Genomic DNA, 16,123 nt, shown 5'->3' on the forward strand with positions numbered 1-16,123 from the left:
TGCAGTACATAAACACATCCTGTGGACATGCAGCCCCATGTGTGGCTCAGTGATTCTATCTGTCGAGTAGCGTGAAAAAGATCTGGAGTATTAGAGTAAGAGAAAAGACCATCTGCCTATGTCTGTATTCATTAAATAAAACAGGACTTAACCATTTAAAACAGCAACATCTCGCACTTGCACAGTAAGTAGTATGATAAAATGGTGAAATGCTTCATTCACTTCTACAAATTTAAAAATAAATCCCCCTTAATGTTCTTTTAATATTCATGTAAACTATTCATGCTTTCTCTCGAGAAACATCAAGCTAATTTCAGCAGGCATGTGTTTCGCGGGTGACTCGCTCTTTTTTAAGGCTGTATAATTCTGTGTAGCAATGTGAAATGGATGAATCAGAGTGCATAATTCTCAGGGCACCATTATCTAGTGTATTATGAAAGACTATTTAAACCTGTGAACATGTTGGTGTAACATATCCACATAAACCTCCATTAAAGAAGATACACATATACACTGGTTATTTGTCTGCTTGAAAGGTTTACACATGTGTGCTTCAAAAGAACTTTGCAGTCTTTAAAAAGTACACGTGTCTGAATGGCCGTCTCTCTTTATTGTTGTACACACCTGCATGCTGATGTTTAAAAGGAAAATGCATGCAGGCGTAGGAACGTTGCACTTAAGTACCAATCAATAATAGTTTATTTCGGGGGAAAAGAATTTAAAGTCCACAATACACATAATAGTTTTTCAACGAAAACTGGATGTGACAAAAATCCATGTTATTCTAGTAAAACAATAAAACATAATCTCGAAGAATACATTGGGCCTCATTAGGAGTATGGCGGTGAGGCAACAATAGCGCCGGTATCGCTACCGGCACCGTTGTTACCATACCACCATACTACGAGTTCTGCTTGAGGGTGCCCTTGCAGCCACCTGATCTGACCAGGTGGCGGTACCGGTACCCGCGAGCAGAACTTGATGGTAGCAACGGTACCGTTATGAGCGGTACCGCTGCTACCATCCTCCCCATTCCCCCTGGGGAATTACCGGGTCCGCTGAGGTCATAATGGCCCGGTGATTCTCCTTTCGCGGGGGCCAGAGCCGAGTTTGGGGGTAGCCATGCCGGTAAAAACGGCATGGCTACCTCCAACCTCGTAATGAGGCCCATTTACTCGTTTCAATAATATGGAAAAGTGCGAAGCGCAGTACCGAGAAACATTAGCTATTATAAACTACTGACGTAGCAAATTAGCAATTCTAGACTGATGTGTAATCTATAGATCAGAAGAGTGGAGCGCAGCTTAGAGTACATTTCCCTTTTACTATGCTTCATTTCCCGACAGCCCACTGTTGCCAAGCAGGGCTTTGATCTCTTTCAAGCAAATAGAAGTTGTGAAAGGGACGGAGCCACCATCAGGTTTGCCTGCCGGAACCGGCAAACAAACCGTAATGCCAGGAAAAGAGACAAGGGAGCAATTGTGGTGTCTCCCCTGCAGAGATGGTTGGGCAGATGAGGGAGAGACAGGGGCTTGCGGGGCGCGGTGGGCATCCCACTCATGGTAAAAAGCAGAGCAAAAGGACATGGTCGAGCAGCTGCTTGCTCAGAAAAGGGTGAGCAGACACGCCATTAGGCACTCAGCATGGCAGTGGCGAGTGAGAAAATGACCTGCATTAATATGAAAGGGATAGTGAAGAAGTAAAGGCACAATATCAAAAACAGCAGCACTAAAATTAATTCAGGAAAATTGGATGCTGGGAGAAGGACATGGAGCCATTTTAGCGTAATAGGTCATCCCAAGAAATATAAGTGTATGCCCAAAGCCTCTTGGTGTATTATACTACATGTGTACACACCATTGCTTGAAGAAGAGATGTGTTTCCCTTGGGTGTATATCTGGCCTGCCCTAAATTAGGACTTGAACCATTTGGATCTAGTTGCCCAATACAGAGGAACAAATGAGTGGAAATGACATATGTCCTCTCTCTTCCTAGGACAACAGTCGCCATTTTTTGTTGAATACCCTCTTCCAAGTCCTTGTGATATTAGATACTCACAAAGGTTGTAGGCAAAATAATACATATAATAAGTTTAGGTAGAGGGCCTCAACCTCATTCAGATAGGTTTCGTAACCTTACGTTAATATGCATTTGCCAAGTGACTCCCTGAGCACTAAAAGAGCTGATCTTGTTAAATACACTCTACATACATTCGTTTATCTCCTTCTTACTGTGGGTATCTATCACCACTGGGAAAGTCCAGACATATTCCATATCATGTAGCCTAGCTATCGTGATATTCTTTTGAGAAAAGTCCGCAACATGGCCCTGTTGCCCATCGATTACCCGGCAGGGCTTCCCTGTAGTTTTACAGGCATGATGTAGACAAGCAGCATGATTGACCCACTGGCTTTATCATACAATTGAATATGAAAATAGTATGAGTCAGAATTCCTTCACCAATAATGGACACAGTGAGACTTAGAATTCCTCTTCTCTACACCAACCTCATAACATAGGAGAGAAGAAAGATCATGACTATCCAGCAATAATCAACATAGAAGGGCAAAGGGGCTGGATGACCCAAGACCCTTCTTAGCAACCCTGTTCAGACATCAACAGAAAGGCCTGAATATTAGGCATTTTTGATGACCACAGTTGTTCTGAACATTATTAGTTGTTTGGGCAAAGCGTATCAGGAGATCAGTCCAAAATAGTTTAAATGTTTGTTTGTCTTGGTTTTAGGAGTTTTCTTGTTAGGCAAAGGCAGGAGGTTGTTGGAAAGGTTAAGGGAAAAAAAAAACTTTAGTTCAGGGATAGGTAGGGAACTAAAACATTTTGTAGTTGAGGGGCCAGTAGAAAGCTAAATAGAATTTAGTTGAGGGACAGGAAGAAAAATAATCTATGATTTAGATTAAGGAAATACAGAAAATTGAAATATGATAGACCATCTTGTTTTACTACTACTGACTTACCACTTCTCTAGACCATCTTTCATGGGATGCAATGCCGATTTGTTGACACAATCTGCATGACATTGAACAAAGGCAGAATCTTGAGAATAAGTCTACAACTTAAGTCTACAGCAATGAAACCCATTCCTCCTTAACCCACCAATCTCATCCCCCATAGAATCACTCTTTTACTAAACATGTTGCAACCTTAAACTTCACTCACCCCCTTCAGACGACCCACCGGGTCTAGTGAACTTAGCAGACTCTCTCAATCCATGCTTTTCAAACAATGGGCTTCCTTAATTGGTATCCTGCGCCTGTTCATATCCATTACAATGATACAGATAGAGTTTCCAAATCTATACACAGGTAATGGGAACATCCTGCCTGCACCCATGAACACTACAGTTTTTGTGCATTTTCCCTTTTCACCCACTATCCAACTAAGGTGTGCCCCACCCACATTTCTCACAGAGCCCTCTGCTGTAAGGCCAACATTATTGGATGAAAGGTGGTGTATAGGACAATTTACCTTACCTAGTATTTGGAATGGCCACTGAATAACAACACCCAGATGTAGCTGTATAAAATATACCCCTGTCAAGCAAGACATGTAAGACTGTTTTCCTGCAATTGTTATTTTGTTTGGGAACTAAAAGGTGGTGTGGTCACTTGCAGCCACTGAATGTAATCTAATTTGATCTTCTGGCTGCCTCCAAACAATTATGTGGTGTTCTTCTCACACTGCCAAGAAACGTCATGTGAATTTATGTCATCGAAAGTGGGAACTGGGTTGTAGTAGAATCACTATTTCAGTTTCCTAACTCTCCCTCGGCTGAATCCTATTCAAATGTTTTTTGCCAGTCCCTCAACTAAAATCTATTTTAATTTTCTAACTCTAATGCACCACATTCCAAATCATTTTGTACCTCTCACCTAAAGCTTAATGCCTGAACTCCTACAGCACCCTCCTGCCTCTCCATCCACCTAATAAGGCTGATTGGGAAGTCAAAACGCACAAGCCCTATTTGTGCTGTTTCAGTACAAACAACTTAATTCACTTTATCCGAACTGTTGATAATGTTGAGAGCAGCCTTACTGATAAATATGAGCAATATTCTGCCATTTTGGTTTATCTCCAAATAGTTTAATTGTGTATTGTTGCTCCTGTTCAGTGGTTACAGCATACTCTTCTGGTATCCTGAGTATTTTTGTTCAAGAAGGAACATATATTGTTGCATACGGGTTGAGATTGTTTTAGGCCCTTAGTATCTAAAGGCATTCAGACACAGAAGTGGAGAGCTTTGTTGTGTTCAGTGTTTCTCTCCATTATGCATGAGGAGTAGAAGGCTTGCTTAGAACATGGTTGGCTTTCAGATGGACACATGAGATTTATTTTCAAAGGCTTTCATTCATTGTACTAGAACAACAGCCATTTAAATGAAATGTAGATGGTATGGTAAAGGGCTCTCTAATTTTTTTAAAAAAGGTGTTGGGGTGGCATAAGTGGAGCAGCTGGAATGGCAGGAGAGGAAAGAATGTGGTGTTGACATGTGCAGGTCGAACCCACCTGTTACCTGAATTCTAGTATGGGTTCTACTCTGTCTATGTGAGCGAGGTCCCCGAAGATGTGTTAGCCATAAGGACAGTGCCCAGATTAGATGGGTAGCTGTGGATGCATTCTAGTGGCATTGAGTGGGGTGATGATAGGAAGGGAGGACTAGGAGTCTTTGTTTAGATTACTAGACTTTGTGGACCATCTCTTGGAATGTGTATGTGGTGGAAACATGTTGAAATATTTTTCAGTGAGACATTAGCAAGGAAAAAGATGTGGAGGGAGAATAAAAGGATAATCTTTCAAGATTTGTTCATGTGTGCCTATGGCAAGCTTGCTTTGTATCTGGGTGTAGCGATTAGATATAGAGTGTGAAAGAGAGAGGCAATGGTGACGGAGACAGGAAACCTGGTTGCGATTGAGTGCTTTGCTAGTGGTACAGCCAACTCCTCTCCTTAGTAGGGAGTTCGATTGGTTGTCCATTAGGCACTTATAAGCTGTATGAGCAGTGCTATGTGGCAGATGGGCAACTCCATTTGGGTTGATCTAGGTTTGTTGTTGTATATCCAATTTGCTTAGTTGAAGAGCCATGTTTTGAGTTGTTTCATGATTGTCTGGTGGTTTGCTTCCATGTGAAAGGTTTGAGTAGGGATTTCCAGAGTTTAGTAACCAATATGGCGCATAGAGGATCTTTTGCATTGTTTTTCTTGAAGTGAGGAACAAGGACTAGATCTGCATAGCTTGACCTATGTGGCTTGGAGAATGCATAATGCGAAAACAATACCTGTGAAGCAAGCTGGACCACTTCCATGGCAAGAGTGGTGGGCAACGCAGAGATTTTTGAAGTCTATTATCTTTTTTTTTCGAGCCAATACTACATGCAGAGTGCTGGGGCGATGTGTTAGAACTATTTCATCCTGAATGCAAAACATTAAGAAAGGATGGAAAATAGGATGGCCTTCTCATATGGGCAGAAGGGGGGGCAGAAGGTGGTAGTCAGACACCACAGTGGTAAAATACATTTAAGGTGTGCATTGAAAATTGCCTGTAGATAAATATGGATCGGTCGAGGTGCAACTCAGTGCAGAGATGTAAGAAATATCATAAACAGGTGAGTAAATATTTAAATCTCAAAGAAAAATGTTTCCCGTTTGTCCATGTGTTTGAATGTTTGGACATTGGTGGCCCCAAGACGTTTGATATACCTGACAGAATGATCAGGAAGTGGGTATCATAGCTAAGTGGAAGCAGAATGGTTGCCTCAGAATAAGAAGATCAGCAAGAGATTTGGGGCCTGATTCACAGAACCTTTTCCTATGGGATTGGGCCACTATAAAACACTGTGAATCAGGTCCATTACGCATAAAACCGCTGTACGACCCTTCTACCATCATGGATTGAATGACGACTGACAATGTTGGCTAGACACAAAATGGAATAAACAGTCAGCCAAGTGGGGTTGAAGTCAAAGTGCAGGCCGCACATATGCACACTTTGGTCGTTTGCTGGGAGGAAAAAACAAATGTAATTCTAAGGGGTGGGGCGATGTGCAAGTAATTCCTCCCTGAGCAGGGTAAAATGGGGGAGCCCAAGAAATCTTGGAAATGTAATAATGACAACATCATATTGCACTGAACTAACATATCCAACCATTGCGACGTGTCTTGATGAAGTGGGCAGTTACTGCCCCTAAACAGTTGTATTAAAATAGAGCAAAAGTGTACATTTTATAGCACACGTTTGTAGCAAATTATGTAAATGTTTTACAGGGGAATTCTACATGAAAATAACGTATTGCAATATGTCAAGCTAAGGAGCTGATCCTGATATTCAAATTTCAAAATATACGAGATCATGATGGAAAACAAGGAGACAAATAAAACTCTCGCAACTCACACACATTATGGTTAAATTCTAATGAGCCCTAACTGAGATGAATGCTTGTGTTGACAGTTTTTAAATCTATGAGCTCATCAAATCCTCCTTCACTAAAGTACCAAAATAAAAGGTGACAGGCCTTCCTGCGTGTACTTTGAAACTGTTCCAGCTTGGCAGGCTGTGATGAAGGCCACATGTTCAGCTAAATCTCTCCCCCTTGAAGAATATTCTATCTTTCTTTCCTAGGGCTGATTTGACCCAGGTGCCTCTAGAACAATGAAGGCAAATGCAATATGTTTTTGATAAATTCGAAAAATGGAAGCAAATGTTTTCTGGCAGGAAGGAGGGACGCTTCTGGCTGCCTCATAATAATTGTAATTGTACAGTTGTGTCCCATTGACAGATGTGGGGGAGAGGAGAAAGTTGAATGCAAAATATTTGGTCATGTAAATTGCTGGCAAACAACATGGAAGAGTATTATTATTATTATTATTATTATTATTATTATTATTATTATTATTATTATATTTATCGAGTGCGTACCTCGTTTCAGGTAGCAATAGAGTGCTTTACAATGTACAGCGGCAAGTACACAATAAGGAAAGCAGATCCCAAAGGAATCAATCCAGGTGAGTGGGTAGCCAACACCAGGGGAGGTCAGGTACATTGGCAGTAAGGGATCTACAAGCAACTAGGTACAAAACAGGGGGAGCTGATAGCCAAATCTCAGGTTAGTTTGGGAGTGGATGTTGTATAGCCTAGGTGTTAGGAAGGACCCATCCCTTTTACGAGGAGGGTCCTGGGATCCCACCTGAAATGTAGATGTGAGAGGGAATGTCTGATGTTGTTGAGTAGGAAGTTCCAGAGCCTAGGGGTGCATACAGAAAAGGACTATCTTTTGGTTCCTTCCTTTCGACATAGCAGAGTTGAAGTATGCACATGTCCTTACTTCCGCTGGATAAAAGGCCTCCAGATATGCTGAATTCTCATCAAGGTAGCTTGGGGGCTTGAGGCTGTCGACTTTGCTGTTGATGTAGTAGGATCTGAAGGTGATTCCTGCTTGCAGAATGAGCCAGTGTAGTTCACTGAGGGTCTTGGACTGAGATCCAGTGTACACAGTCCTTTGACAAGACATACAGCAGCATGTGTAACACATGTCACGGGTGCCAGGTTGATCTCTGAAAGGCCTCAAAGGAGGGCAGTGCAAAATTCAAGGTAGGAGAGGACCAAGGCTTGGACAGATGTTCTGAAGTTGGTTTCTGGGAAGAAGGACTCGATTCTCTTCAGAAGAAAACATTTGTACATGTCATGGTACATGTCATGTCTGTAAATGCATAACCCTAGAGACTTGTTGTAGGTTCTCAGCTGGGATCTGATGCCCTTGAGGTTCATAGCAGATAGCCAGTTCTTGATGACATGGTGTTCAGTGCTGTTGGTCAACAGTAGTAATTCTGTCTAAGAGGGGTTGAGCTTCAAGTAAGCACTGGACATCCAAGGCGTAATGTGACGCAGGCCTTGAGCCTGTGGATGTCTTTGATGGTGGATCTTGGGGTAGAACTGTGTTTGTTGTGCACTTCATTTGGAATGGTCTGGAACGAGGCAGGGAGAATCCCGCCTGTGTATGATACAGCCATGAGGGATGCTAGAGTAGAAACCCGGTTTTCTATGATGTCTTGAGAGTTGTCTATGTAGTGGCAGTTTTGCGAGATGGGATGCGTGGTTTTTTGTCAGTTGTGGCGTTGATATCTGTGTGCTGGAAGATCATGCTGATCTTGTTGATGAACAATGAGTTAATTGCAGTAAATATTCCAATGCAGTGCTGTACAGGTGTGTCAGAGATCATGTTAATTCAATGTTTCAAGGATTTAAAGAAAAAAACTTGATTCCGTTTATGCAATTGCATTGTCACAATGTTTGAAGTGAACTAGTTATGGACATCCGCAATGGCATGTGTGATTGGATACAGTCCTTGAAGAAATGTGTACATTAAAACTACACCTATTCTATCACTAAGTTACTCATTTGATGTCCAAAGACAACAGTCGATTAATGCAGTTGGGGCCAAGAAATGGACCACCATAGTTCATACAGAGTGTGCTGTGGTCAAAAAGCTTTTTCCTTCATTTCTTAGTTTACAAAACACTATGCATTCCTTAAGGGTGGTCGGCCACTATTGCCACACTGTGTGAATGTTCTATTGGCATTGCTTTTATATAAAGACCCAATCACGATGATCTCATCTTTTAGTAAAATCTGTTGTTAGAATTGGTAAGTTGTCTTACACTCTTGATCCTTTTGGGCAAATTTAGTTTGGTAATGAATTTTGCGAATGATCAGCTACCTTGTTGTTATCGCAAACGTATTTCCAAATCATTAAACTATGTATCGATTAGTGAGAACATTTGTATGGCGGTACCATCACCCTACAACTGTAAACTAGAGGTATTACTCACATCCAAATACAGAATGTAAGTGGACTGATTTACCTTCAACTTCACACGTTTTAATAGAGGAAGTCAATTTCATCCTCGCACAATTTTTAATCATTCTCCTGTTTAACTATAAATCTCTGTTTGATTTCCTAGGTATGAAAAGATGAACATTTGGTCGTTCACTTTAACAAAATTGAACATTCTTAGCTAAATTAAGAACTCTAAAACACACTTTAAAGCTACTCTTAACTCAGCTTCTCGTGTTGTCCTTTGGGTTTCTTTCAAGTGATCAATTAGATGATTAGCCAACTATTTCTTCATTATCAAACGAAAAGCTAAACTCCAAGCACAAAATAATTTGTAAATTGAATTAAAATATTTAAAAACCCTCACCCACCTGTGGAAGTCTCAAGACAAGTCCTCTCAGTCTGTACTTGCTAAATGTGTTTAGCTATGGGCTGGGCTATGGATACACATTCTCTTTCACTGCCTTGATAGATAATAGTTAGACATATGAACTATCAGGAGTGTGCTTGCCTGGCATTCCAAAGAAGAGGGGGCCAAAACACATACCCAAACAATTAAGCCCAAGTCCGAACACAGGACTGAGGATCACAAACTAACCATAGATGCTTTCAAAGAATTGCATTCAGCTTTCTTTTTAGGCCAATGTATTGTACAAAAACATTGCTTATCTTGTTTTTAATAGGCATTTGTAATGCTTTATCATGCAATGATGTGACAGGCCCAATACATTTTCCCAGATAGGTCCTCCTTTGCTACCACTTTTTGGAGGAAACAATGAAAGACAATCTTAGTGTGCAATCTTGGAATTAAGCCAATATTTCTATTTTCTTGGAAACAAACACATGTTAAACAGTCCCTGTTTCTTATAGGCCTATAGTAGCTTGGCAGTTAGACGGTAAAATGTTATTTTAATTACTCATTATTCATATTTATTTATATACAGGAAGGAACAATGGGCCTCATTCCAACTATCCCTGTATCCTGGCAGTGGAGCCGCCTGGATAATGGCATCTGGTACTTACGTTTACTGGCACCCGGTCTAGCTGCATTGCCGCCGGATTACAGGTGCCGGTGGTACGATGTAAATCCCCATTCATGGAGTCCAATAGGACTTCATGAGGGGATTCTCCATCATTACTGCACCGGCAATCCGGTAGTCGAGCAGTCTGGAAACTGATACTAGCACTTTTTTACCAGGCTTGCCCACCTCAGAATGAGGACCAATGCTCTTTTGATCACAAAAGAACATACACTAGATAAGAAATGAGATTTGATGGGAACCTGGTTATGGAGGGCAGTAAATGGAAAGTCACCCGAGACAATACATGGGTCGAATAACATAGATGTAGGGCAATCAATATTAAACATTTTTCAGTGCAGGTAGGCGGTACTGCTAACTGTGTTAGGGATCTGACTATGATGGAGGACATGCTAGCGTAGATGCTGAGAATGTGAGGGAGGTTAAAGGCAAGAGACAAATGGCAGCTAGAAGGTGGATGAGAGGTATGTAAACAGAGTAACTCAGAGGCTAGGAGGTAGGCTTTTAATTTGGTTTTGAACAAATCAGTGTGGACTGTTTCTTGGATGTCCGGGTGAAGAGAATGCCATGTAAGTGGAGCAAGAAGAAGAAAGAGCGGAAGCAAGGGAGGGAGGGCAAGGTGCCGCAATGGTTGTCATGGAGGCGGAGCAGAGATTACATGAAAGCTTGTAGAGTTGGATCGAGAAGGGTAGATATAGTGGTGCATTACTGTGTATATATTTTGGAACCAGGAGAATACATTTAAATCTGGCCCTGTTGTGCATCATCAGCCATCCAGCCCGATGATGGTATGAGGAAGTAGGTATGGAGTGAGGCAGTTCAAAGAGAGTCCTGGTACCAAAGTAAATGATCATGTTGAGTGGACAGAAAGCATGATTGGGAAAACCAAAGAGGATGTTGTCACAGAAGTCCAGTTTAGAGATGACAAGGGTGGTTAAGAGATGCTTGGCAGTGTTAAAAGCAAGGAGGTACCTGATTTTCCAAATATTTAGGAGTTTGAGGTGAGTCGCCATTGCAGTTTTGGAGATGAAAGTAGAGAAGGTGTGAGAAGGGTCATAGATGACACTGAGGTCTCGAGCTGATGAAGAGTAGGGGAGAGTGTCAGGTGGGAACTTGATAGGTGGGGTAGAGATGATGAGAGAGCATTTGCCAGGGAAGAAGAGCACCTCAGGCCAATATACTCAATAATGTAATTTTACAACTACTATCTCTATTCCGTCATGGATTTGTACTGGGGTAGGGTACGGGAACTATGTATGACATCAATTATTTCTTACACTTTAATGAGTAATCTGCTGGATCTTTTCTAGATACTCTGGGTGCTTATTTGGGCTATAAAGCATTATGTCACAAAAAGATGATTATCCTAGGGGATTTTAACATCTGGTGTAATGAACCTGGAGAAACAGGATGTAAACATCTTAATGACATCCAGCAAATCCATGACCTCCACCTACTATCTGTTCTGCCAATGCATGTAGGTGGTCACTGCTTGGATTGCATACTCTATAGAGGCTTAAGTTTAAGCCATGGTAGAAACATGCCTGTCAGCTGGTCTGACCTTTTTATGGTGCTCTTCACCATGGCTACTAAGTGTGCTCCACGTCAAAAGAATAAGAGTGTTAATCCAGAGTTTTGCTGTTGAAAGAAAGACCTTGATAGCATATCCAGCAATTAATATTTGGCTGACAAAGGCTATTCAATCTACCATGACTTGATCATCTCTGTACACTAAATTGGTGGCAAAAGCTGCAAGTTAACTGTGATACTATTGCTTCTTGTAACATTGTCTAGAAAAATCCTAAGAGGAGTAATCAGTGGTATAATGACAAACTGAAGACTCTTAAGGGACTTTATCTAAAAATTCAAAAAAGATGGTTTAAGACCAGGAATGTAAGTGATCGTATCAAAGCTAAACTTGCTTTGAAGACATATAAGCTAACATCCTTAAAGCTAAATGTAGATGCCTTCCAAAGCAAATACATGTGTGCCAATAACAGACCACAAGCTTTGTTTAAGGTAATTACAAACTTTACAAACCCCTTGTGTATTAATACTAGCCTCCAGGCATCTCAACAAATGATTTTAATGTTTTTTTTTTCTGGAAACATGTAATTGATCAGGACCAATTTACATGCCCAATGTGTGACTTTACATTCTAATGTGACTGTCAATGCAGAATCCTTATATAATCAAGTGGCACCATTAAAATTTGCTTTTTTCATTAGTTAGTATAGATAGGGTGACCAACTTAATAAGACATTTGAAACCTACTAAATTTACTTATGATCCTATTCATGACTATCTTACAAAACAACATGCACTCGCTCTTAGCAAGATTGTTCAGGCTCTGGTTAATGCCTCATCCACCTGTGGTGTTCCCCAGGGGTCTAACCTCTCGCCCTGGCTTTTCAACCAATACCTGGCAACTGTCGCCCGCTGTATTGCCATTTTCTGCTCAAACTTCCAGTGCTACGCAGATGACACTCAACTCATTTTTAGGCTGCCCTCGGCCACCTCCTCCACCTCTCTCATCACTGATTGCCTAACTGCCATTCAAGATTGGTGTGCCGCTAACAATCTTTGTCTTATTGCCAGCAAAACAGAGATCCTACACATTGGCACACCATCACCTTCCTTTCCCCTCACTCTCTTGCCGGCCTCCCTTGACCCTTCTCCTATCCCCACCTGCGAGGCCAAGAACCTTGGTGTCACCTTTGATTCCACACTCTCCTTCTCTGCTCACATCGCTGATGTATCAAAAAAGTCAAACAACCTACTGCACCTCCTCAGAGGTATTCTTCCTTTCCTCTCATTCCCCCAGAAGCTCACTGTCTCCCAAGCTCTGGTTCTCTCTAAATTGGACTATTGCAACAGCCTATTTCTTAATCTGCCAACCTCTACTCTCCGCCATTTGCAACTTATCCAGAACAGGACTGCGAGACTTGTCCTTGGCCTCAAGCCCTGGGATCGTATCTCTCCAGCTCTGAAATCTCTCCATTGGCTCCCAGTGGACGCAAGGATTAAATTCAAAACCCTCTGCATTGTCCACAAGGCTTTCTGGGGCCTGGATCCAACATACCTTCAGCTATCCCTCTGCAAATACTTCCCATCTTGAGCACTCTGCTCCTCTACCTCTAACTCCCTCAGGTTCAGTCGTTTCTCAAAGAAACGAGCTGCGGGTAGATATCTCTCTTTGGCTGGGGACTACCTCTGGAACAGCCTCCCTGCCACTCTAAAACTTGAGGAGAACCATCTCCAGTTCCGGAAGCACCTCAAAACCTTCCTCTTTGCTTCTGCCTTCTCCTCTCCTCTCCCCTGTTGATTCTACTCTCCCTCGGCACCATGCACCTGGCCACCCTCTGTCCTCTGGGCCCAGGTACCTGCTCATCTTGCCACCCTCACGCACTGCCTCCAGGCCACCCCCTGCACTGGAGTCTGTATCTATACCCATACAGCCCTCCCCTTTTCTTCCTGCACTTTCAGACCTACATGGCCTGCTGCCATAAACCCAGCACTTGCCACTTGCTGGCAGCACTCCCATTGTTTGTTGCCTTTTTATTTATTATTTTATTCATTATTATTTTTGTTTTTTCCTTCTCGCTGCGCACTCTCCTTTTGTTCCCCCTTCCATGCACTTCTCCCCCTTTCCCTTCCCCATGCACTTGCGCGTTCTCAATGTCACTGGGCCTAGTAAGATTGTTGTTTTTGTTCTCCCCTGTTCCCCTTCCCTTGCCTTGTCGCGCTCTGAAACACTTCTTGTATGAGCGCGATAGAAATAAAATATCAATATCAATATCTGCGTCCCATTAGAGCTGACATTTTTTAACTTACTCCCCTTTTAAAAAAGCAAACTCTGGACTAAAAATATTTTCTATCACCGCATTGCAGGTCTCTTGTGGCCTCCAAACATTTTAGAAAAGGTTATAACTACGCAATTGCAGCATTTTTTGGAAGAGAATAATATCATTGACTCATATCAGTCAGGATTTAGACCAGGTTATGGCACTGAGATGGCACTAACAGCCATCTCGGACAATCTACTCAAGGCTGTCGGTGATAGTGATATCAGCATGCTTATCATGCTGGACATATCGGCAGACTTGATACAGTCGACTTTGATATTCTTAGGTGAAGACTGTCATCAGTGGCTCAAATATCGGACAATCAACTAAAATGTTTTATGTCCTTTTTGACGGACCTCATCCAACAGGTCAAAGCAGGTCCATATCTGTCCGATCCCATGCTGGTTACATGCAGAGTCCCTCAGGGCTCCTCTTTGTCGCCGCTATTTAACGTGTACATTCAGCCATTGCTTAACATATTTACACAGTTTGATCTTTGCTATAACTCATATACCGCCGATACTCAGATCTACCTCAGGTCAAAGCAACCACTGGAGGCATTGGAGCGAGTTTTGTTTGTGCTAACAAAATCCAAAAGTGGATGCTGGAGAATAAACTTCAGTTAAACCTGTTAAAAACTGAGATTTTCTTTGGCTCTAAAACAAAGGTTGTTAATGTTCAACACACTGTTCCCTGCCTAACCCTGTCTGGGGTTCCAACTAAATACACTCAGAAAGTAAAAAACGTAGGTTGCCTATGGCATCCCAAAATATCAGCTCCAGAGATTACAGGTCACCCAGATTTCTGCAGTGCGACTCATTTTTGAGCTATCTGGGAAAACTTCTATCTCCTCTTTTCAAAGGAGCCTTCACTGGCTCCCGGTGCAGCAAACGATTCTGTTCAGCATTGTATGTATGGCTTTTAGGTGTGTTGATGGCTTGGCTCCAGCCTATTTAGCATCCAAGATTGTTACTTATTGTCCCAACCGTACTCTACGATCTATGGGACAAGGTCTTTTGGTGGTCCTTTCTTCTAAAACCTCAACGTGTGGCAACAGGCATTTCTTCCTCACTTCCAGGGTATTAGATCAAAAAGTATTTGTCATTTACCTGAAAATGAGAAAGGCCGATTTAGAAAGGCTGCTCTGTGAATGCTCAAAGCAGTCTTTCTAAATCTTAACTGTCATGCCCCTGCTGCACACAAGTGCACGCAGGGGCTGAGAAGCTGACCGAGATGGGCAGGGGAAGACAGGTTACAGGTGAGTGTGTGTTTGCGTGCGTGTGTGTATGCAAGCGGACAGTGTTTGTGGTGGGAAGGGGGCTGGTGGAATGAGTGTGTCTGTGTGTGTTTCTAAGTGATCTTGTATGTAGGGGGGTGCTGGGTCAAAGGTGTGTTTGAGAATGCGGCAGAGTTGGGATGGGGAGAGGTTGAAGGGGTGTTTGGGGGTGAAACACACTGATTTCAAAGGGCAGAGGGGGTGGAATTCAAGTATTTTGAATATTAAAGGCTGGCCAAAATCGGCCCAAAGAAATTGTCCTTTAATATTCGAGATAAATTGACATAGAACCACACCAAAATGCAGGTTCTGCTGGGATCCCCTTTTGGAATATGCGCGATACAAATTTACAAAATAAAAAAAAATATATATATATATTGCTGAGTCTGTGGATAAGGCTATCTCAATCCCTTTCTTGATCATATGTTTTGGCATTCCCTTTGGAATCTTTTTTAAAAAAGCAGTCTATTGTTATATATCGCAGAAAAAGTCCTGGTTACCTTGCAAAGAGAAAATGATTGAACAACCCTTTAATAAAGGATCTGACGCTTGCTGCTGTATTTTCCAAATGTATTTTTATTGTTATAGTGTAGACGTTTTGTCTAGAGAGAGTTGTCAGCCGACACATGTTTCAACCACTAAGGGTCTTTCTCAAGGAGGGTGGGGTATTGAGGGAGGATAATATCCTATTGAGGTAAGTTTCCGCCGGATGGCACAGAGGTCTGCATAGTTCTGCAATTGTTCATGAGGCTGCTGCTTGGTGCTAGCGAGTGCTGCGGTGACTGTGCAACAAATAAATACAGAGCCCAGCACTGGAGTGTTCAATTTCTAGAACCCACTCTCTACCCCATTGTCATATATCAGACACATATTAAGTGTTTGTGGCTGTATGGTACGTTTCTGATTCTAGTGACATTCAAGGTGGGCCCGGCAGGGCTATCTGTTTTCTCTTTATTAATTGCCATTCTTATGGAACCTTGCTACCTTAACCTTAAATGCTGCTTTCCCCGGTTGTCCCATGTTAGTCAAATACAATGACATAAAAGCCCTGCTATGTGCTGAGGCCTGCATTGCCCATGTAGTGAATACCATGTTTATACACTTGAGATGTAAATTA

General features: G+C 42.1%; 1 protein-coding gene across 1 annotated transcript in view; it reads right to left on the bottom strand.

The window, feature by feature from the left end:
* The window catches only part of MUSK (muscle associated receptor tyrosine kinase), a 951,534-nt gene that overhangs the window by 132,121 nt on the left and 803,290 nt on the right, over nucleotides 1–16,123 (bottom strand). The window lies entirely within an intron of this gene.

The sequence above is a fragment of the Ambystoma mexicanum genome, chromosome 6q (assembly GCF_040938575.1).
Source record: "Ambystoma mexicanum isolate Mex_15411 chromosome 6q, UKY_AmexF1_1, whole genome shotgun sequence".
NCBI lineage: Eukaryota > Metazoa > Chordata > Amphibia > Caudata > Ambystomatidae > Ambystoma > Ambystoma mexicanum.